Source organism: Chlorocebus sabaeus, chromosome 15, assembly GCF_047675955.1.
Source record: "Chlorocebus sabaeus isolate Y175 chromosome 15, mChlSab1.0.hap1, whole genome shotgun sequence".
Lineage (NCBI taxonomy): Eukaryota > Metazoa > Chordata > Mammalia > Primates > Cercopithecidae > Chlorocebus > Chlorocebus sabaeus.
In genome coordinates, this window is record NC_132918.1 from 34,777,680 (window position 1) to 34,800,853 (window position 23,174).

The 23,174-nt window shown below is 41.4% G+C and overlaps 1 protein-coding gene and 1 pseudogene across 1 annotated transcript in view; one reads left to right on the forward strand and one right to left on the reverse strand.

Moving 5' to 3' along the window:
- KCNAB1 (potassium voltage-gated channel subfamily A regulatory beta subunit 1) overlaps nt 1–23,174 on the reverse strand; it is a 386,124-nt gene that overhangs the window by 336,470 nt on the left and 26,480 nt on the right. The window lies entirely within an intron of this gene.
- LOC103241432 (U5 small nuclear ribonucleoprotein 40 kDa protein pseudogene) lies at nt 11,934–13,143 on the forward strand (annotated as a pseudogene).

Here is a 23,174-nt window from a genome sequence, read left to right on the forward strand (position 1 = left end):
TCTGCCCAGTAAGGCTCCCATATTGCCTGTGCATTTGCGAGACAGATGTTTCCTAACCTGTATCTGAAATGTACAAAGCATGTATCATTGTGAAATTTTAACTAACAAATTACTAAAAAGAATAAGCTTTTCTTTCCCTGAATTTCATGCCCACATTTATTTAGCCACACTGTCACATTAGTGTGCAGTAGAGATTTAAATGGCAGGAAAACAGAACAGGTGATGCAAAAGATTAGAAAGAGCAAGAAGCCCCTGTGATTTATCAATACATGAGCACTATCCCCGACACCCCTCCCCCAACGCCCCTTTAGTGAAACTCTGGGTTTGGCGATGTGATATAGCACACACCGGCCATAATAACAGCATTTTGTCCATTGTGGGAACACAGAGCTCCTTACCCACCATCCACTGTTTCTTCTGGCAATGCCAGTAGGTGGCTGCTTACTCACATGCCCTGTCTCTGGGATGAAGGAAGGCTTATGTCTCTGGGGTGGCTCCTTGGACTAGGAACAGGTGAGCTGGACTACACATGGATTCAAATCGCTCTGGACTCCTTAGCCCTGTGATCTCATCAGCTGGGCTCCAGTGACTCTCCTCTGAACCAAAAAGAGGGATTATAAGTTTACAGCTCCTAGTCAGAAACAGAAGCTGAGGATGTGTCAAATAAAGAGAGTCAGGGGACAAGTGGACTATCCAACATGGACAAAGTGTCACCAGTACTTTTAGAGAGAAGGAGAAGGGCATCCTTGGGCTTCTGGTTGGAGGAACCTGTCTGGAGTCAAGGTAGACTCCAGATCCAAAGAGACACCTTGTCAGCCAACTCCAGCAGCAGCTGCAAAGCATGGTCAGTCCCCAGGGCCCACCACGACTCACCCTCCTTCAGTGGGCAAGGAGTTCTCTGAGGAGAAGTGATCACAACTATCTGTCTGATATTCTTCCAAATTACTCAGAAAACAGTAAATTAAGTTCACTTGAAGGCAAATGGCTTTCTTCCAAGGTCTCAGGGTATAGTAGAAGAGAAAAATGCAAAATAATGCTTACAACTGAGACACCATTAAGTTGTTTTTACATTTTCAAACATACATTGTCAAATATATTTTAAAAGAAAGTTTCAGAATAGATGAAGCATATTATCCCACAATATAAATTTTTAATGTATACTGAAATTAGTAGAAGCACACGAAAGTCTGAAAGAGTATGCTACAAACTGTTTAAAACCTATGACAGGATTAAGAAGCACTTTGCTTTTCTAAATTGTAAATTTCTGTACTGTTTGCATTTTTATTTACATAAGTATGCATTTCTTTTGAAATCAGAAGAATCATTTTTTTAAATAAAATGTCAAGCCTTTGAAGAAAGTTTACCATGAAATTTTTTCTTGAACAAAGCAGGCTATGAAACAATATATTGTATAATATTGGTTTCTAAATATATGCAAATATTTATGATAAATATACCAAAAGGATGTCCACTAAAATGCCAAGAAATTAATTTCTGAGGGAATGAATTGTAGGTGATTTTTTTTCCACATTTCCAAAATTTTCTAGAGTGATGACAGTTATAATCAGAAAAAAAAAAAATCCACAATGAGATAAACCATAAAACATAAACTTACCAAGGGAAGCTGGGAAAAGACGTATCCAAGTAGGTAATCTTGAGATGCCCAAAATATTAATAGAAATTTACCAAGGGAATGGGAGAACTCTCTCTGAGGGAACAGCATGTGAAAGGACATGAAGCTATAAAAGAGAATGAATGGTGTATTGCTCTGCCCACTAAGTGTCACATATTGCCTGTACATTTTGGAGACAGAAACCTCTGTCTCCAAAATGCCACATAGTTCAGCATGATAAGCTTGTGAAGTGCAAAGGAGTGAAACTGATGAGAAATTAAGCTATAAATTAGGGAACCAATGAAGGGAAATGTACACTGTGCCAGCGAACCCAGACTTGAAGCTGTAAGCCAGGGAAGCCACTGAGGATTTTAAGTAGGGAAGTGACCTGATTTGATTGGCATTTGAAATCACTGGCTTCACCGCAGGTGATGGAGTAAAATGAGGCAAAACTGAAATAAGAGAGATCAGGCTTTGCAGTGGTTAAGGTAAGAAGTCATGAGGATGAACGTGGATTCAAGAGATCATTAGGAAGCAGAGCCAACAGGACTTGATAACTTGCTGGATGCACAGAGGGCAGGGGTCAGGGCTGAGGATGAGTCTGGCAGGATGCCCAGGTTTCCGATCTGAGTGGTTATGTACTCATCATACTGTTTTCCAGAAAATAGGGAGGGGGAGTTCAAGAAGCAGGATGGAATAGGGAGATAAAGAAATATCAATTATGCTTTAGACATGCTGAATAGAAGTGACTGTGAATCATCCAGGCAGAAGTATCCAGTTCACAAATATGTAAAAATGATAATATGGGTGTAGCAGTCAGAAAAGACAAATGGACAAGAGACAAAGATTTCAGAGCTATGAGTTATAAGTGGTAGCTCACTTACCAAGAATATGAGTGAGTCAACTCATGGGGAGTGTATACAGGGAAAAGAAAGCCATCCAAGTATGAATCTCTGAGGAATACCAAGTTGGAGGGTCAGTGATGAATCCAAAGATGGAGTCAAACACACTGAGATGTCCCAGCACAGTGGCTCATGCATGCAATCCCAACACTTTGGGAGGCCAAGGCAGGAGGATGGCTTGAGCCCTGGAATTCTAGACCAGCCTGGGCAACATAGGGAGAACCTGTTTCTACAAAAAATAAAAAGAAATTAGCCAGGTGCAGTGGTGCACACCTGTGGTCCCAGCTACTTGGGAGGCTGAGGTGAGAGGATCACTTGAGCCCAGGAGGTAGAGGCTACAGTGAGCTCTGATCAAACCATTGCACTCCAGCCTGGGCGACAGAGTGAGACTCCATATCCAGAAAAAAAAAAAAAAAAAAAAAGATGCTGAAAAGAATCAGAAAAACAATGCCCTAAAAGTCAAGAGAGGAGTATAAGAGGGAGGGAGGCCTCAAAGAACAAGGAGAGCCAGGCCTGAAACTTCTCCCTTAGCTATTAGTAAAAGCAGACATCACCTTGTAGAGGGCAGTGTTCCTAGACGGATGGAGACTGAAAGCTAGGGTGCAAAGAGGTAAGAGGTTGAACAGAAATGAGAAGGCGGAAGCAGGTAGGACAGGTCTAGGAAGGAGACAGGCAGCAGCTAGTGGAAGAGAGTGCAAAAGGAGAGGAGTTTCGTTTCGTTCATAAAAAGGAAATACTTGCTCAGGCTTATATTCTGAGAGGGCAGTGACAGAAGGCAGGAACAAGGAATAAAGAAGACAACAGAGGCTGCCAAGTCTGGGGAGATGTGTTCCACAGCACAGCCTGGGAGGGAGGTGTCGGCTTTGAACAGGAGGGGAACCACTGATGCTACAGAGGTGGAAGGGAATAGGACAGGAACAACGAATACAGACAATTTTGCGGATTAAAAAGCTAAATTTTGAAGGCAATACTTTAAAGATGGGCTGTAATTTCTTCCCAGAAAAAAAAAAAAGAAAAAAGGCAAGTTCTTCCGATTGGAGTCATGGAGTTGTGCAAAAGAAGGGAGCTTGAAAAGGGAGATGAAACACTAAAGTAGCAAGTGAAACAGAACTGAAGGCTCCAAGAAAAGGACCATTGGTTTGAATTGAGCCCCCCAGCAAGTCTGGTCATTGGAGACTTGCGGCCAATTGATTGGCAAAGTAAGATTTTTTCTGCACTATGCTCAGTAGCTGCTCCTATGTAGATTCAGAGAAAGAATATTTAGATTTCCCAAACTTGGGATTTGCAAGGCCAAAGGAAGGAAAGGAAGGAAATGGGGAAGATATCAGTCCCGCAGTTGCAGAGATGGCCTGTATGTGTTCGGTTATAGAGAAGTTCAGAACACACTGCCCCCAAAAGGTGCCAACGGGCATATTGGCAACTTTGAATTAAAGGTACTTGAAAAACAGCAGGTACAAGAAGATCATTCTTCCTCTTCTTAAAAATAGAAGATGAAATTCCCATCTGAAAGGTGTCCTCCTATACCAGAAAAAGAAAAAATAATACTCCTATCATCGAGGATGGGAAGTTGAGACTGAGGGAAGTCTGTGCAAACCTTGTTACACTAACCCTTATCTTCCTAGTTACTTCTCTACCCAATTAACTGCCCTAGCCCAAGCCCCTTAGCCTTGTCACATTTTCACAATTTACTAATCTTTCTCCAATTCAGTATCTAAGCATTCAACGCAAGCTGGGTCTCTGGGCCTTCATTTCCTTATGAAAGCTTCCATACCACATAAAAGTGACACTGAATACATCTGTATGTTTTTCTCCTATCTGACATCAACTTAATTCTCAGGCTAATCAGAAAAACTCTAAGAGAATAGAGGTAAAATTGTGCCTCCCCAGCTGGCTAGGGCAGAAAGTGGGCCCAGGAAATTGTTGACAATTTGGAGATGGTGAGGTGGGAAGGCGGCTATGGAGGTAGCAGGGAGATGGGTGTGGGCCTGCTGTTAGAAAAGGTGGCTGTGAGTGGAAGAAGGGATATCAGAGTCTGGAACCATAGAAGACGCTCAGCCCTGAAGACTGAAGGTCACATGAGCTGGGGAAGAGCTTTGCCAAGGTGGGTGGAGTGTCAGTGAAGGTCACTGAAGACAACTGGTGGGGACTTAGTGCGGAATAGTGGAAAGGCCTCTGGACCAGTCTTCAGGAGTCCTGGGTTTTAATTTTACCCCTGCCACTTTCTTTCTGTGTGGCCTTGAGCTTTACACCCACCCTCTCTGAGCTTTTGTCTCCTCCATGAGAACAGAGATATGGAGGTACTGTAATGTTAAATAATACGCATGAGAATTCCTGCTACTTAGTCGGTCTCCATCAGTATTGACTGGATCTGGAGCCTGGCATGTTAGACATTAGCCTGTGGAGCATAGGAGCCCAGGGATGGGAGGGAAAATGCCCCAACTAGTATGGGACAAGAGACAGAAGAAAGGGGACTGAGGAAGAAGGGGATACACTTTGGCAGGCTTCCCAGTTTTGCTTAGAACTGACCTTACTTACCTTCAGATGAAGGCAGGCAAAGAGGAGTTACCCTGAAAGATATTTCGATCACCCTACATTGCAAAGATAGACAGCTTTGTTTCACTTGATTTATGAAGACTGTTTTTAAAATCCAGCCAACTTTGTTCTTAGATACCTGTGTCCTTGAACTCATACCCTTTGGGCTGTTCCAGGCACTCTTTCCATCAATTATCTGTCTAGACAGCATATTCCATTCCTCTGTCTCCACTGGCAACTTCTTTTCAGCCTCCAAACACCTGGAGTGTCTCCTTCCTTAAGAGACTCTCCCCAGCCTGCCTCCCAGCCCTGAGAGCTCTATTGGTCTCTCTCCACTTCCTTACTAATCCCACTCTAGCCCAAAACAGAACTGGACAGAATATAAAATTCTCTTTGGTAGAACAGGGAGCCTAGAGATGCTAGAAACTGATCCAAGCCAGGCCTGACAGGGGCAGAATCAAACTGGCAGAAAACAGAACGGAAGGTAGTTGCAGAATAGAGACAGGAGAATGAAAACAGAATGAATAACCATCCTTCACCCACTTCTAATTTAAGTTATCTCTCGGTATTGTATAAACTTTGGACTGTGGACTGTCTTGGATCCTATGGGGGACAAAAAAAATAGTTTGTATATACATCACCACTTGTACAATAATAGTAATAGTATAATAATAGCTAGCACATGTATAGCATTTACTAAATGTCACAATTTGCTCTATGGTCATTGTGTATACTAACTTATTTAGAGCTCACAACAATCCTAGAAGGTAGGTATAGTTATTATCCCCATTTTACAGATGAGGGGACTGAGGGTCACCAAAATTAAATAACTTGTTGAAGGTCACGTATTTTGTAAGTGGTGGCCAAGCCCAGGTAGTCTGAATCAGTAGCACTTATAGAGCATTTATACTTATACTTTTCCTCATGTCATCTGCATACTGACTCTGGGAAGCCCAGATGACATGTATAATTATGCTCATTACCACTAACAGATAAGGAAACTGAGTCCAGGAGATGAAGTCATTGCCTGAGTTCACAGAGTCAGGAAATGGCAGAGTCAGGGACTTAGGTTCTGCACTACAAATCTGTGCAACTGGGGAGACATGAGTGAAAGAAACTGGCATCTGAGGCTGCTATGGGCAAACAGCAGGGCACAAAGCCAGGCTGGCTACTAGGTGAGCTGCTAGGGACAGCTGGGCACACGTTCAGCCAAGTCAACTTCAATGTTCAGGGGTTCTCTGGCAGCACACAAACCATGCATTGCCAGTTGTATACGGTTAGTGTAGGATTTCTGGAGTGTCCCCATTCTTTCAGGCAGTCACGAATCCTCCAGTGAATGTGACAATCCCAGCAGGGATCCTGGGTCTGGGTCCTAATAGCACCACTATACTGAATCCCATGGCCCCAGTGACCTTGCTTCCACTTTTATTCTTTGGAACCCTGTCCCTTGAGACTTATTTCCCACTCCTTCTCAAAGCCCTCACCTCCCTCAATTTGACTGTGCATCCTCCTAATTCTCCTGCCTCGTGTTTCCTTGTCTCCCTCTCGGGATTCTCTACGCCCCAACTCCACCCCTCATCGTGGGCGCTCCTCAAGGCCTCATTTCTTTCCATTCTGTATACTCTGCCCAGATGGTCTCATCTCTCTCCATGATGTCCAACATTTAGTTATTTTTGAAGTACTCCTTAAATCAATTATTGTGTGGTAAAAAATATATTAAAGGATAGAACTAAAATTCTTCTTAAGAATGAAACTGTCGGCTGGGCACATAATCCCAGCCTGTAATCCCAGCACTTTGGGAGGCTAAGGCAGGTGAATCACAAGGTCAGGAGTTTGAGACAAGTGTGGTCAACATGGTGAAACCCCGTCTCTACTAAGAATACAAAAAATTAGCTGGGCATAGTGGCAGGCGCCTATAATCCCAGCTACTCTGGAGGCTGAGGCAAGCGAATCGCTTGAACCTGGGAGGCGGAAGTTGCGGTGAGCAGAGATCGCACCACTGCACTCCAACCCTGGGCAACAGAGTGAGACTCCCCCTCCAAAAAAAAAAAAGGAATGAAATTGTCTTACTTTAAGAAGATACGTTGTTGAGACAGTTGGGCAGAAAAGATAAGACCTGACGGCAGGGGGAACCTGGAAAGGAGTAGAATATAAAGAAGGCTAAATTGATTTTCTTAAGAAAATGGAAGAAATTTGGAAAATAAGGGTGAAGGAGAAGTGTCCACCAGAGGAAAAGTAGAGATGAGTGGCATAAACTTAGGCTGAGTTGGTAGAAATGGCTGAGGGACTCTTTAAGAAGGATGCCCCTAGGTCAATGTTAGGTTATTTGCACATCTGCAGTGTAAAACCCCACAATCTCTCCTGAATTTTAATAAATTCTAGTATTAGCCAAGGATTCTCATGAGCCTTTTTACGATCTCTTCTTCACAAAATAAGCAAAATTCTGATTCAATATCTGGATAAATGAGGTACAAAATAGGAGCAGGGCCTGTGAGGTTTTAGACAATCCACAAACTAATTGGGTGAGAGGCTCCTAAATTCTTAGATATCTTGTGGAAGATATTAGACTTATGATGAGTGAGGGAATAGGGATTTTAAACCCATCTTATATAGGGACTTAAGAAACATGGATACCTCACACTAATATAATTATAAAGTTATTAAAGTTGCTCATGATAAACATTTTGAATAATACTAAAAAGTAAAAAGAAGGAATACAAATAAACTGTAGTCTACCTCCAAATACAACTAGTTTAACATTTTCATGAATAACTCTCCAATTTCTTTCCTGGTAAAACTTTTCATATAACTTAATAATCTTTTATGTACTCCAATGTCACTCCAATATTCTAAACCTATCTTTTCAAATTCCTGTCTATTGAACAACAAGCTTGACGTGTCCTAAATTGAGTTCAACATCTTTACTCCCCCTACCCCCACCTCACTGCCTTTCCTCTTTCAGGTAATGACTGAAAGACATTGTGTCCGGGGGACTCTCCTAAATGCCATTATTTTTTCCATCATGTTGGGTTACTTAATTTCTCCCCCAAATGCACTTCACACTGCTCCCTTCTAACCTCTGTCTCGTGTTGTTTTCTCTGCCCAGACTTCCTCTCTCGATAGTTTACCCATCTGTCATGGGCTGAATTTTGTTCCTCTCAAAACTCATATGTTGAAGGCTTAATCCTCAGTATGTCAGAATATGACTGTATTTGGAAATAGAGCATTTAAAGAGGTAATTCAGTTAAAATGAGATCATTAGGGTGGGCTCTAATCTAAGATGGCTGGTGTCCTTTGAAGAAGAGGAGATTACAACACAGACACACAGAGTGAAGGATGGCCATGTGAGGACACAACCAGAAGGCAGCTCTCTGTGAGCCAAGGAGAGAGGCCTCAGGAGAAACCTATCCTGCCCATACCTTAATCTCAGACTTCCATTGCCCAGGGCTGTGAGAAAATAAATTTCTGTTCCTTAGTCACCTAGTCTATGGTACTTTGCTGTGGCAACCCAAACTAATGTACTATCTTCAAGGCCAATCTCTGTTTCCACCTTCTTCATGTGACATTTCTGTTCTCCTTCCCTGGGGCCTGCATGACACTCTGCTATGGCTTATTTGCCCATCTGCTCTCCTGGGTGAGGCATGAATCCTGCCTCATTCTTCAGGACAGACGATGTTTTACTCATCTCTATCATCATCATTGCACCTAATTCAGAGCCTTGCATGTGGTAGGTGTTCAAAAAGCAGTTATTGGATTGTACTAAAAAAATTTATTGCAGAATAATTCACTTAAATATTACTGTAAAAAAGTAGAAAATGAATCATTGTAAGCAGTAATAAACATGTCATTTTTTTTTTTTATTTTTGGTATTTCCCAGGTACCAGGCATTTTCCTGTGATACTGACTACCCAAGAAAAGAAAGTTGTTAGGCAAACCAAAATAAGTGTCTAGTCTTTTAAAAGTTTAAATAGGTAAGTACCTCCCTTTTTACATGGTAACATGCTTTAAATCCACAACTAGTCAGTATGGCACAATGAAACAAGCATTGGTTTATGAGTCAGACTACTCTGGTTTCATGCTTGGCTCCACCATTTACTTCCTATGTAACTATTATCAGATTATTTCACCTCCCCAAGTCTGCTTCCTTATCTATAAAATGGAAATGTCCATAAATACTTTATAGAATTGGCATGAGGATTGAATTACAAATAAGATTAGAAAAGCTGGATTGGAATTCCAGCTTTCGACCATTTATTGACTGACTGACCTCTGACAGGTTATTTAATCCTTCTAAGCCTTCATTTCCTCAACTATAGAAGGAGGATGATGGCAATAATAGTACCAAGCTATTAAGCCTGCTGAGAGAATTACTTGGGTATCTGAGTAAATGTTCAATATATGTTAAGTGATACAATGTCAGCATTAAAGTGACTAATACAAAGACTAACACATAGATAATATACAATAAATCATATTTATTAATATTATACTAGGATGATTTACATTAAAAACATAACTATGGTCATAAATGAAAAGTATTTTCTTTATACTCAGTCAATTATACATTTTCTAAGGGAGAAGTTCAGTATTTGAAGCAATTCAATCTTTTCCTGAGCGAGAATACTTTTGAGCAACAGCATTGACAGAGCAATATGTAATCTCATCACTTTCAGTCCATTCTATCATCACCTTTGGTGCTGGGGTTACCCCTCATTGCATGCAGCCAGAACTCTACTTTACAGAGTCATTTCATGCAATGGTAGACAGGAAGATAAAACTGTTAGTGAAGCTAGCTCAGCTCCATGATAACAGCTAGCTCAGCTCCATGATAACAGCTAGCTCAGCTCCATGACAGATGCCTTCTGAGGGAGTCCAAAATGGGTGGCTTCCCCAACCCAAAACACATGCACATGGCTGGGTCCCTCCACGTGACATAACAAGAGTAATTAACCAGAAGAACGCAGGGGGTGGGGGTGGGGGGCGGTTCCAAACTAGGGAATAATAAAGAATATTTTTTAATTGTTTTTAATTTTATACAATTTTATATCCCCCCCTTCTGGAATGGGAAGAAAAGGTATAAATGGACTATAATTTTGTTTCAGAATTAGTATTTACATATATGTATAGTATTAGCATGGAACTGTAAACCCTTTTCTTAAATCTTTACTATTTTGAAAATACTGTGTCAAGCACAAAATGAAAGCTTAGTAAATATTCCTTGAATTTCAATTCATCAATTAATTCATATCTATTTCAATGACTTCAGGAAAAATAAAACTTTATATAATATTATATTGGCGATTCTCAAAGAATCACCAGAGTGGAGAAGCAGATGCTCATTACAATTACTTAGTTAAAAAATCATAATAATAAATCTTGATAAATAATTTTATTAAGTAAAAAAACACATTTATTCTGTACCTACCATATGCCAAGTAAGTTCTCAAAAAATAAAGATGAATTAGATTCTCTATCCTTTCAAGGTTGAATAGATAAATCTTTCCCCAATCCGATGGACTCTTAACGAAAAGAGAATTAATTCCAGAAGGGCTCTACTCCCTTTCTGCCACTTTCTCCCATGAAACAACGGAGCAGAAGTCAGGCTTTTGAGCATCTCTGTTGTGCAACATCTTCTCTTTTCCCCACTAGGGGTAGAAAGAGTGTCTTCTCAAGTTTGTGGGGATTTCTGGAGCAAAATCTCAGAATCAAAGAATGCTGGAGCCAAAGGTCATGGGAGAGGTCTCCTTGCCTCATAGTTCTCAACCTCAGTTTCTAAATGAGTGTGAGGGTCAATATATTCCTGCAGTTTTATGTCTAGTTGAAAACCACTGATAGAGTCTACGGTTTTCCTTTTACAGGCAAGAAAGCTGGTTCACAGGAACAGGGAAAGCTTGCCTCAAATCACAGTGGAAACTCGAATCCAGGTCTCCTTACTTCAAATACCAAACTTTCTTCACCTGGGATCCCAAGAATAGCTCTAGGAAGTCTGGTGACCCTTCCTAAAATTGTATGTAAAATTTGGACATGGGCCGGGTGCAGCGGCTCACACCTGTAATCCCAGCGCTTTGGGTGGATCATGAGGTCGGGAGTTTGAGACCAGCCTGGCCAACATGGTGAAACCCCGTCTCTACTAAAAATACAAAAATTAGCTGGGCCTGGTGGCAGGCACGTGTAATCCCAGTTACTCAGGAGGCGGAGGAAGGAGAATCGTTTGAACTAGACAGGCGGAGGTGGCAGTGAGCCGAGATTGTGCCATTGCACTCCAGCCTGGGCGACGTCCCAACTACTCGGGAGGTTGAGGCAGGAGAATGGCGTGAACCTGGGAGGCGGAGCTTGCTGTGGGCCGAGATCGTGCCATTGCACTCCAGCCTGGGTGACAGAGCTAGACTTCGTCTCAAAAAATAATAATAATAATACTTAATTAATTAATTATAACCATAAGTTCAAATTTGCATTAGCTATTTCCCAGGCAATTTTAAGAAGTGTCTGGGTATAGTGAGCAGGATTGGCCAGGTGTGACTCAGGGTTAGAACCCCACATAACGTGATTGGAGAGATGTGGTATGAGCCCCACTCTATAAGAACTCCCCAGTTTCCTCCCAAACTTTTGCCTGAAATTGCTTTGTGGGTTAACGGATTTTGTACTATTCAAATGCAGATGTCCCTGGAGAAACAACAGAAGTCATTGTCACACACAATAAAGTTGAAGTCATCATATTGCCTCCAAAAAGCTGTGGAGAAGCTGCAAGCAGATATGAAGGATGGGGAAGGGACACAGGGACTACAGGAACCCTGTGCATTGAGGGATGGGAGAGCTCCACGGAGGAAATGGCACAAAAATGGAGGCAGGTGGGCCTCAAAAACCCAAAGCACCACCCAGTTGCAGCCATGATAGAACAGCAGAAGCGTAGGGGCCCAGAGTTACCGCTGGTCCCAGTCAAGCGGCAGCGGCATGAGTTGCTGTTGGGAGCGGCAGGGTCGGGCCCTGGAGCCGGGCAGAAGCAGGCCAAGCCGGGAGCTTTGCTGGTGTTCCTCCCTTCAAGCCCCAATCATGCTGCTCTCTGGACATGAAGGGGAAGTATACTTCTTCAAGTTCTACCCCAACGGATCCACCTTTCCATCTGCAGGATTTGACCGACTGATATTGTCGTGGAATGTATATGGTGACTGTGATAACTCTGCCATACTGAAGGGACACAGTGGAGCAGTGATGGAACTGCACAACAACACAGATGGCAGTATGCTCTTCTCAGCATCCACAGATAAAACTGTGGCTGTGTGGGATAGCGAAACAGGTGAGAGGGTTAAAAGCCTAAAGGTACATACTTCTTTTGTGAATTCCTGTTATCTAGCCAGCTTGTTTGCACTAGCAGTGACGATGGCAGTTAAGCTTTGGGACATCTGGAAGAAAGCAGCCATCCAAACATTTCGGAACATGTACCAGGTGTTAGCTGTGACCCCCAGTGACCCAAGTGATCAGATTATTTCTGGTGGAATAGACAATGATATCAAGGTGTGGGACCTGCACCAGAACAAACTAATGTACACCATGACAGGCCATGCAGATTCAGTGACTGGCCTGAGCTTAAGTTCTGAAGGCTCTTGTCTTTCATCCAATGCAATGGACAATACAGTTCTTGTCTGGGACGTCTGGCCATTTGCCCCCAAAGAGAGGTGTGTAAAGATATTTCAAGGAAATGTGCACAACTTTGAAAAGAACCTTCTGAGATGTTCTTGGTCACCTGATAGAGGCAAAATAGCAGCTAGCTCAGCCGACAGGTTTGTGTATGTGTAGGATACTACAAGCAGGAGAATATTGTATAAGCTGCCCGGCCATGCTGGCTCCATCAGTGAAGTTGCTTTCCATCCTGACTAGCCCATCATTATCTCAGCATCGAGTGACAGCATCGAGACTGTGTGTGATATGGAATGGAAGACTCCAAGGCTACTTGTCTTTGAGACCTCAGACTGCATAAGTGACGTCAAATGTTTGTTGCCCAGGCTAGTACCCTCCCTTCAGATGACCATTACTGGCAAGAAACAGAGGAGGCGGTGGCCATATTCCGAAAACCACTGCTATCCCATTTCACCAGGATGACTAAGGCAAGCTCCCCGTGGCCTCTAAAATCCACCTGCCAGATTTCAGAGAGTGTTTTATTTTCTTTTTTCTTTTTCTTTTATCCTGTTTTGTAATGCCTGCCCAATGTGACAAATTTGCTGGTTGGGATTTTTTTTTTATTTAGTAATTGGCTTGTATGATATTTTCTTTCTGTATTTCTCTGTGATTTTGTATTAAAAGCCTTAAAAACAAACAAACAAACCCAAAGCACCTCTGTTTTCTGTTGATGACAGTCCTGAAGGGTAAAAATCCAAACTCACTGCAACAGATCAGAAGCCTCATGAACTGACAATTTGGCTGAGACCACTCTAAGCCCTGTGACGTTCTCCATCAAATAGTTGAGTAGGTAAATAAATAAATATTGTGGCAGCCAGAGAAACATCATGTTTCTCTGAAGAATTCCACTTGCAGACTTGAGGAAGAGTTCAACAACAAGCATCTGGTAAAGTTAGCTTGAAGCTGCCATATCTTCTAGAAGTGGAAGCTCACTGACAGATGCCCCCTCATTGGCAGCCCAAGCCCAGTCTTCCTGGTGCCTTTTTAGACCCCTGCACTGGTGGGGCTCCATGCCTCCTGATGGGAGGTTGGGCTGCTATGAGAACAAAAGGGTCAGTGGAAGCGACCACGTTGGCTAAATATCAGCCCCTCCAGCTCTTCTCGATCTCAGGCACTCTGACGTATAGGGGTAGCTAACCAGCTTTTAGAAAGAGACCTAAAAAAGGACTTAGCAGGTATGGGTCCCTGATTTCCCATTGATACTTCGACTACAGGCTGAAACAGTCAGGGTGTCAGGGAAGGGCTCACCCATTCCTTAATGAGTAAAGAAGCATGGCATTCTCTGCTGGGAGAATTTTATTTTGCTGAATAACATAGATCTTGCTAACTACCCACCCTTCTGATGACTGACTGTTCACACAGCTAAAGAGCTCCTCCTGCTGAATTCTCATCAAGAAACTGGCTGCAGAAAGCAGCTCCTCCTTATAAGCTCGGCATGTAGCCCTCTGTCAGCTACATAATGTTTCTAATTCCTACCCAAGAACAAAACACTAAAAGTTAATTATTACTTGAAGGGAACAAAGAGAGAAAATACCAAGTGTTTAGTTCCTAAAATTATTTTGAGTAAAATTGGAGATAAGAAGACTAGCCTTGAGCAGTATCTTTGTCCCCAAATGTATAATGTATTAGTCAGAGTTCTCTAGAGAACCAGAACTAATAGGAGGTAAATATAAAGAGATAATTAGAAGGAATTTGTTCCTATGATTATGGAGGCTTAAAAGTCCCATAATCAGTAGTCTGCAAACTGGAGACCCAGGAAAGTTGGTGGTGTAGTTCCAGTCCGAGTCTGAAGGCCTGAGGACCAGGAGAGCCAATGGTACATGTCACTGTCTGAGGGCAGAAGGCCAACGTCCCAGCTCAATCAATTGGACAAAGAGAGTAAATTCTGCCTTCCTCCATCTTTTGCTCTATTCAGGTCCTCAACTGATTGGATGATGGCCACTCACATCAGGAAGGGCAATCTGGTTTACACAGTCCTCTGGTACAAATGCTGATCTCATTGGAAACACCCTTACAGACATACCCAGAAATAACATTGAAACAAACATCTGGGCACCCTGTGGCCCTGTCAAGTTGACATATAAAATTAACCATCGCATACGATTTGTTGCATTTTTTTTTGGTTACATAGTGTTAATAAAACTGGATGAAACTTAGAATTAATGCTGTCATTTAAAGATGGGGAAACTGAGGTCCCTAGAGAGGTTAAGGGGCTTGACTGAGACTCCCACTGACAGTTGGATAGACCTGGAAGTAAAATCCAGATGAACTATGCTATTTTCTTTTCTACTGACAGCTGGACAGTAATTGCTCTTATTACCTGAATGATTCACAACCCATTTCCAGCTTGTTTAACATTTATAACTAATTAGTTAAAACTAGGAAGAGTTTCACTTCCAGACATTGAATTTTTTTGTGTTTTTTAGACCCTCCTCTTCCCATTGTCTTATTACACCCTCACTCCCTCATCTCAGAAACACCCTGGTTATCTCACCAGCCATCTTGATGATGGTTCTGTTGCCCTGAGAGTGAAATCAGGGCTAAGCTTGTTAAGAAGAAAAATGCTGAGTCAATTCCTACCCAACTGACAGATTTTGTGGCAGGGCCTTGTAACCAGGGTCCCTGCCCCTCTTAGATATTGACGGCAGTGAATTGAGGCATCCAACACTCAGATCTTCTTCCAGGCTTTTCTTTCTCTCCAGAGGAGAAGCCTTTTCTAAACACTTGCCAGGTGCTGTCGATGAGCCTTACATGCCTTTCCCTAGAAGCAAAATGTTTAAGGTCCACAAGTGAATAAAATATGCACACTAGCTTCTGAAAGAAACTGCCCGATGACAGAAAGACCTTTACATCCAGAGGCATTGGCAAAGTTGTGTGGGGCCACATGGGTAGATTGGAACTGCTCTAGCTTAAAAGGCATTAGATGCCCTGGGATCTCTCCATGGCTAGCAAAACCCAGCTCAGAGAGTGTTCTCAGCCTCCAGTATTCCCCTGGGACTTTCCAGGTCCTATCTCGGTCCTTTGGCCTAAGGTTTTATCCCCTTGTCTTGTCTACTCTATGACTTCACGCTGACTACCTCCGATTACCTAGAAAGGCCCCTGTCTACTCTCAGTGGCCACTTGCCACTAACCACTGACCTGGGAATAAGTAACAAATCATGTCACTATCCTCATTCCCTTTTGAAAAATGCTGTTTGATGGCCAGATGTGCTGGCTCACGCCTATAATCCCAGCATTTTTGAAGGCCGAGGAGGGTGGATTGCTTGAGGTCAGGAGTTTGAGACCAGCCCAGCCAACATGGCAAAACCCTGTCTCCACAAAAAATACAAAAATTAGCCGGGCGTGGTGGCGGGCACCTGTAATCCCCGCTACTCAGGAAGCTGAGGCATGAGAATTGCTTGAGCCTGGGAGGCGGAGGTTGCAGTGAGCTGAGATTGCACCATGGCATTCCAGCCTGGACAACAAAGCAAGACTCTCTCTCAAAACAAACAAACAAAAAAAACTGCCATTTGAATTACGCAGAAGGGCAAGGCTTCAAAATTCTGTTACGGAACTCTGCTGTCCCTCTGTCTGTCACACACTCCTCCACCCAGAGGGACTTAAGAGTGTGTTTGCTCATAGTATCTGGTTTAATAACAGCTTCTGATGAGTAGAGATCCAAAGAAAATTGTCAGGTTTATGTGTGAATCCACTGGGCATCAAATGCTAGCCTTGTTCCTAGAGATTTTTCTTGGCATATTGCCAAGAAATACAAAACCCAGTCCTGTGTGCAGTTGAAATGTATTCAGAAGGTGTGTGAGATAAGATTTCTCATTAAAGAACACCCTTGGCTGATATACACAGCCTCAAATACATTTTACTCCCAGAAATCACTTGGTCAGATTGAATAATTACAAAGATACTAGAGAAGTCTGTGATTTGTAAAAATAAGCTTACAAAATGGAATCCACTAATAGGCTAGGCATTTTTGTCACTGATTTCAAAAGAAATTTTCAGAAACTGACTGTCCAAAGAACACGGTTATGTAGGTAGAGATTAGAGGCCCCGTAGTGTTTTAACTCTCTGGAGGATGTAGGGGAAATGAAGAGCCCTCGAAATAAACACTTTGAACAGCAGAGTACGTTCACATTGGACTCTTTCTTGCGACTGGCTTCTTAAAGCAGAAAACGTTATACAAATATGAAGAACTGTCTTCAGAGAGGACATATTTCACATTCCTGCCCTTTAATGGTCCTAATGTTGTAAAATTGGATAAAGTACATATTGCCGCTAAATGAAAAGTATAAATCTCTTTCTCACTTGCTATTCCAATTTCCCTCAAGGAAATTCTTTCAAGCACTCTGCTTTATAGTTAATGTTAATTTCTCCATGGCCAAAGGACCACTGGGGAGAAATTTGTGTTTAAAATGTAGTCATATGGATTAGGATTCTTCAGGAAAGCAATTATTCAATGACATTTATAGAAGAGAGAAACCAATATAGACTATTCTCACTCTTACAATGGATGTTCCTGCAAGGGGCAATACAGGTCCAAATGATACAAATGGGAACTGATTTAAGTGTGTGTGTGTGTATGCGTGTGTGTGTATGTGTGAAGTTTCTAACTATGATCTGGTGCTCAGCGTTGACAGAAATGGTCTTCAGCAACATACTTAATCAACTATAAATTCTTATCCTTGAGTAGCTCACACAAAGGTAGACATACACAATTGGGTAAAAGCCAACTCACCCCCAAAGAGCAGTGTATGTAATTCCTGGATCAATTGAACAATTTGTTTCTCAGATGTATTCAACTGAAAGATCTGTCCTTGGATATTTATACCAAAACATACTAAAACCAACAGTCAAAGCATCGTATTAGTTAACAGGAGATTGTTCTGCTATGTGCAGCAAAAGGGAATTGAAAACATTTCCAAATCAATCACACCACATAAATTTGGCCATATGTAAGTCCAACATATGATAAACTCCTCTTGTGGTCTCGCACTTTGCTTTACATTTATTCCAATAGGACTCAATGTTTGGGGTGTGCATGCCAAGTAATGACATGAGACAGAAGTTGGGAGCAATATGTTTAACCGGAGCATGTTGGAAACCAAGGAGAGGCTGAATATTATTATATGTAACCCATGAATTGTAGTGAATGGTAGAACCAGGCTAAACTGTGCACTGCAAAACAGGTGGCAAAGTTTGGATACAATTGTCATCAGCAATTTCCAAATAACAAATAGCTGATTGATGGATAGTAGCTACCATACCAAAAATCCATATTTGCCCTTTCTGGAGCATGGCCATGATGACACTTCGTTTTGTGGCTTAAACAGGACTTGGCAATTTGCAACTAATGACATGTACCTCTAAGCTGTATCAGATGTAGTTCCAAGTATTCTTGGACAAGTATCCTTTGCAACAGAAATTGTAGCTATCAACCATAGTAGGAGCCAGAATGACAATAATTGCAGTTGTTGCTTTCTCTATGACGTCATAAAACCATAAGAATATGTAAAGTCACATTTTCAGGGAAATGTTGCACTTAGTAAAAAAAAAAAAAAAAAAAAAGTCCTTAGGAAGGGAAATCCATGACGATTGGCCCCATAGGGACAAATTGTTCAATTGATCCTAATTCCTCTCTCTTCATCCCAGTTTGGAGAAGAGATTCAGCTGAACAGAAAACACAATGTGCTTGGCCCCAAGAGAAACAGGAAGCTGGGAGGCCTTCTGAGCCCAGAGAAAAGTCAGTCTCAGGATGAGTATCCTTGGGCAGTAGAGGGAAGAAGGGCCTCTTTGGGAATATGATTGATCAGGGAACTGTACTTAAAATGAACTTTGAACAGAAACTGAAAGAAGACTATATTAGTCCATTTTCACACTGCTATAAAGAACTATCTGAAGCTGGCTAATTTATAAAGAAATGAGGTTTAATTGACTCACAGTTCTGCATGGCTGGGGAGGCTGCAGGAAAGGTACAATCATGGCGGAAGGCAAAGGACATCTTACCATGGTGGAGCAGGAGAGAAAGAGAGCAAGCGGGGGAAGCACCACATACTTTCAAAATGTCCGATCTCATGAGAACTCTATCACAAGACAGCACTAGGGGGATGGTGCTGACTATCAGAAACCACTCCCATGATCCAATCACCTCCCATCACGACCCACCTTCAACATATGGGGACTGCAATTCCACATCAGATATGGGTGAGAACACAGGGTCAAACCGTATATTTTTAAAATTATACTTTAAGTTCTAGGGTACATGTGCACAACGTGCAGGTTTGTTACATATGTATACATGTGACATGTTGCTGTGTTGCACCCATTAACTCGTCATTTACATTAGGTATTTCTCCTAATGCTATCCCTCCCTCCTCGCCCCACCCCACAACAGGCCCCAGTGTGTGATGTTCCCCTTCCTGTGTCCGAGTGTTCTCATGGTTCTGTTCCCACCTATGAGTGAGAACATTCGGTGTTTGGTTTTCTGTCCTTGCAATAGTTTGCTCAGAATGATGGTTTCCAGCTTCATCCATGTTCCTACAAAGGACATTAACTCATCCCTTTTTATCGCAGCATAGTATTCCATGGTATATATGTGCCACATTTTCCTAATCCAGTCTATCATTGATGGACATTTGGGTTGGTTCCAAGTCTTTGCTATTGTGAATACTGCCACAATAAACATATGTGTGCATGTGCCTTTATAGTAGCATGATTTATAATGCTTTGGGTATGTACCCAGTAATGGGATCACTGGGTCAAATGGTATTTCTAGTTCTAGGTCCTTGAGGAATCGCCACACAGTTTTCCACAATGGTTGAACTAGTTTACAGTTCAATCAACAGTGTAAAAGTGTTCCTATTTCTCCACATCCTCTCCAGCACCTGTTATTTCCTGACTTTTTAATGATCACCATTCTAACTGGTGTGAGATGGTATCTCATTGTGAGTTTTATTTGCATTTCTCTGATGGCCAGTGATGATGAGCATTTTTTCATGTGTCTGTTGGCTGCATAAATGTCTTCTTTTGAGAAGTGTCTGCTCATATCCTTCGCCAGCTTTTTGATGGGGTTGTTTGATATTTTCTTGTAAATTTGTTTAAGTTATTTGTAGATTCTGGATATTAGCCCTTTGTCAGACGGGTAGATTGCAAAAATTTTCTCCCATTCTGTAGGTTGCCTGTTCACTCTGAGTGTAGATTCTTTTGCTGTGCAGAAGCTCTTTAGTTTAATGAGATCCCATTTGTCTATTTTGGCTTGTGTTGCCATTGCTTTTGGTGTTTTAGTCATGAAGTTCTTGCCCATGCCTATGTCCTGAATGGTATTGCCTAGGTTTTCTTCTAGGGTTTTTATGGTGTTAGGTCTAACATTGAAGTGTTTAATCCATCTTGAATTAATTTTTGTATAATGTGTAAGGAAGGGATCCAGTTTCAGCTTTCTACATATGGCTAGCCAGGTTTCCCAGCACCATTTATTAAATAGGGAATCCTTTCCCCTATTTCTTGTTTTTATCAGGTTTGTCAAAGATCAGATGGCTGTAGATGTGTGGTATTATTTCTGAGGGCTCTGTTCTGTTCCATTTGTCTGTATCTCTGTTTTGGTACCAATACCATCCTGTTTTGGTTACTGTAGCCTTATAGTATAGTTTGAACTCAGGTAGCATGATGCCTCCAGCTTTGATCTTTTTGCTTAGGATTGTCTTGGCAATGCGGGCTCTTTTTTGGTTCCATATGAACTTTAAAGTAGTTTTTTTCCAATTCTGTGAAGAAAGTCATTGGTAGCTTAAGGGGGATGGCATTGAATCTATAAATTATCTTGGGCAGTATGGCCACTTCCACAATATTGATTCTTCCTATCCATGAGCATGGAATGTTCTTCCATTTGTTTGTGTTCTCTTTTATTTCACTGAGCAGTGGTTTGCAGTTCTCCTTGAAGAGGCCCTTAACATTTCTTGTGAGTTGGATTCCTAGGTATTCCATTCTCTTTGAAGCATTTGTGAATGCGAGTTCACTCGTGATTTGGCTCTCTGTTTGTCTGTTATTGGTATATAGGAATGCTTGTGATTTTTGCACATTGATTTTGTATCCTGAGACTTTGATGAAGTTGCTTATCAGCTTAAGGAGATTTTGAGCTGAGATGATGGGGTTTTCTAAATATACAATCATGTCATCTGCAAACAGGGACAATTTGACTTCCTCTTTTCCTAATTGAATACCTTTATTTCTTTCTCCTGCCTGATTGCCCTGGCCAGAACTTCCAACACTATGTTGAATAGGAGTGGTGAGAGAGGGCATCCCTGTCTTGTGCCAGTTTTCAAAGGGAATGCTTCCAGTTTTTGCCCATTCAGTATGATATTGGTTGTGGGTTTGTCATAAATAGCTCTTATTATTTTGAGATACATCCCATCAATACCTAGTCATTGAGAGTTTTTAGCATTAAGGGCTTTTGAATTTTATCGAAGGCCTTTTCTGTGTCTATTGAGATAATCATGTGTTTTTTGTCTTTGGTTCTGTTTATATGATGGATTACGTTTATTGATTGCACATGTTGAACCAGCCTTGCATCCTAGGGATGAAGCCAACTTGATCATGGTGGATAAGATTTTTGATGTGCTGCTGGATTCGGTTTGCCAGTATTTTATTGAGGATTTTTGCATTGATGTTCATCAGGGATATTGGTCTAAAATTCTCTTTTTTTTGTTGTGTCTCTGCCAGGCTTTGGCATCAGGATGATGCTAGCCTCATAAAATGAGTTAGGGAGGATTCCCTCTTTTTCTATTGATTGGAATAGCTTCAGAAGGAATGGTACCAGCTCCTCTTTGTAACTCTGGTAGAATTAGGCTGTGATTCTGTCTGGTCCTAGACTTTTTTTGGTTGGTAGGCTATTAATTATTGTCTCAATTTCAGAGCCTATTATTGGTCTATTCAGTGATTCAACTTCTTCCTGGTTTAGTCTTGGAGGGTGTATGTGTTCAGGAATTTATCCATTTCTTCTAGATGTTCTAGTTTATTTTCATAGAGGTGTTTATAGTATTCTCTGATGGTAGTTTGTATTTCTATGGGATCTGTGGTGATATCCCCTTTATCATTTTTTATTAACCTTAAATGTAAATGGGCTAAATGCTCCAATTCAAAGACACAGACTGCCAAATTGGATAAAGAGTCAAGACTCATCAGTGTACTGTATTCAAGAGATCCATCTCACTTGCAGGGACACATATTGGCTCAAAATAAAGGGATGGAGGAAGATCTACCAAGCAAATGGAAAACAAAAAAAAACAGGGGTTGCAATCCTAGTCTCTGATAAAACAGACTTTAAACCAACAAAGATCAAAAGAGACAAAGAAGGCCATTACATAATGTAAAGGGATCAATTCAACAAGAAGAGCTAACTATCCTAAATGTATATGCACCCAATACAGAAGCACCCAGATTCGTAAAGTAAGTCCTTAGAGACCTACAAAGAGACTTAGACTCCCACACAATAATAATCGGAGACTCTAACACCCCACTGTCAACATTTTAGACAGATCAACGAGACAGAAAGTTAAAAAAGATATCCAGGAATTGAACTCAGCTCTGCACGAAGCAGACCTAATAGACATCTACACAACTCTCCACCCCAAATCAACAGAATATACATTCTTCTCAGCACCACATCACACTTATTCCAAAATTGACCACATATTTGGAAGTAAAGTATTTCTCAGCAAATGCAAAAGAACAGAAATCATAACAAACTGTGTCTCAGACCACACTGCAATCAAATTAGAACTCAGGATTAAGAAACTCACTCAAAACCGCACAACTACATGGAAGCTGAACAACCTGCTCTTGCAAGACTACTGGGTAAATAACAAAATGAAGGCAGAAATAAAGATGTTCTTTGAAACCAATGAGAACAAAGACACAACATACCAGAATCTCTGGGACACATTTAAAGCAATGTGTAGAGAGAAATTTATAGCACTAAATGCCCACAAGAGAAAGCAGGAAAGATCTAAAATCGACACCTTAACATCACAATTAAAAGAACTAGAGAAGCAAGAGCAAACACACTCAAAAGCTAACAGAAGGCAAGAAATAAGTAAGATCAAGCAGAACTGAAGAAGATATGGACAAAAAAACTCTTCAAAACATCAATGAATCCAGGAACTGGTTTTTTGAAAAGATTAACAAAATAGACCACTAGCAAGACTAATAAAGAAGGAAAGAGAGAAGAATCAAATAAACGCCAAGCCATATTAAAGACCAAATAGAAATACCCAGATAGTCCATAAGGCAAGAATGGCTCAAGAAGGGAAATTCGAAGAGAACAAGAACAAAAACTGTTCTCTCAGTCATTCCGGACTACACTTCTTGCCAGTTCCTTCCTGAGGAGGGTCCAAACATCACTGTTGTATAAAATTAGGTTTAAAATCACTGCATAACGTTGCGTATGGTTTCCATTATATAGATTGAGCTCA